We start from the raw sequence: 1,535 nt of genomic DNA on the forward strand, positions 1-1,535 counted from the left end.
CCGGGGTCCCCGGGCTCGGGGCGCTCACAGTTTGAACATGCTCTCCAGGTCCTTGATGAGGCGGCGGCTGAACTCGGGGAACTCGGTGTAGGGGTTGAAGACCCTGCAGCGGCGGGGCCGCGCGGCGCCCTCGTTGATGTCCAGCCGGCGGCTCAGCTGCGCGCTCAGCTCGGCGTCCGCGCTGGCGGTGGGCGCCCGGGCGGGCGGCTGGGGCTCGGGCTCCGGGGCTGGGGCGGCGCCGGGCGCGGGCTCCGGTTGGCCCTTCTCCTCCTCCACCTCCTCCTCCTCCTCCTCCTCCTCCCGCTGCAGTCGCCGCTGCAGCTTGAGCGCCAGCTCCTCGCTGGCCATAGCGGCGGGTCGGGGACGCGGGACGCGCGGCACAGGGACTGGACGGGTGGTGTGTTCCTCGCGGGCTCGCGGCTCTGCGACACTCCGCCAAGCCCGCGGGGACCCAGCGGTTGGGTGGAACCGCGGGCGGGGGATGGGGGCGGGCGGGGCGGAGCCCGGGCTTTAAGGAGGCGCCAGGGCTCGGGGACCGCCTGTCCCGGCAGAGGCCGCAGGTGTCTGTCTGCGCGTCCCGGGACCTCGACCCGCTTCTCCGTCCCCGAGGCTCCTGGCCGGAGGCTGGTCTGCCCCCGGGACGGGGCGTGGACCTCCGATCTACTCTGACCTTGTCGCCCGCGCCAGCCCCAGGGCAAGGTCCCCGGAGGAACGACTGCAGAGAAAAGTTTCACGACCGCTCGGGCGGTTCCTTTCTCGTATCCCAGAGGTGCCCCAACCGGAGATGCTCGCGGCCCAGAACAGGTTGGGGGTGGGGGAGCCGAGCACCCCCGGTGTCACCCGCGCGCCCCCTCGGCTGAGGCCGGCACCCGCCGGTTCCGCGGTTTCAGGGCGGGAGGCGCTCTCCAGGGGCGCGGGGCGGGGAGCTGCTTTTCAAACGCGCCTTGAAAAGGTATGTTTCCAAAACATACTAAAAATGCTGAAAACAAACAAGCAAACAGTGAAGCGAGCCAGGGACCAGACGAAACTCGTGGCCTCTCCTGAGGGACAGAGACTCGAGCAGCGTCAGGGGCTCTCTGCGTTTTCTGTGAAAACTCACAAGAGGAAAAGAGAAAGAAGCTAGAAAATAAAGAAATAACTCAGCATTTTAAACAAGAGGGTAAAAACAAGCGCGCTCTTCACGTCCCTAAGGGAGCCGTCTCCCGAAGGCTGTGACATCAGTCCCAGCGTCGAGAAGTGTCTTGTAAACACCCGCCGATTCTGCTCTGACCGCCTCGCGGGCTGCTGACCCGAGCGAGTCTGCGGGTCCGGCAGGGATTCTGGGCGCCTGTGGGGCCTAATGGGGAAAAAAACGTTATTTTTTAAAAAAATAATAGTACTATTAGGGAAAATGTTTTTTTATATAAAGATATCAAATAAAATCTTTTCAACATCCCAACTGAACAGCTTGATTTGGTGCCGCGAAAGCAGGCATTTTTACGTTAGGTTTTATCTTTGAAACGGCAATCGATGGACCCCTCGGAATATATCGCAGG

General features: G+C 63.1%; 1 pseudogene; it reads right to left on the reverse strand.

The window, feature by feature from the left end:
• Nucleotides 1-24: 24 nt before the first annotated feature.
• On the reverse strand, nucleotides 25-469 carry LOC105311741 (annotated as a pseudogene).
• Nucleotides 470-1,535: the final 1,066 nt, after the last annotated feature.

The sequence above is a fragment of the Pteropus vampyrus genome, unplaced genomic scaffold (genome assembly GCF_000151845.1).
Source record: "Pteropus vampyrus isolate Shadow unplaced genomic scaffold, Pvam_2.0 Scaffold1000007758, whole genome shotgun sequence".
Classification (NCBI taxonomy): Eukaryota; Metazoa; Chordata; class Mammalia; order Chiroptera; family Pteropodidae; genus Pteropus; species Pteropus vampyrus.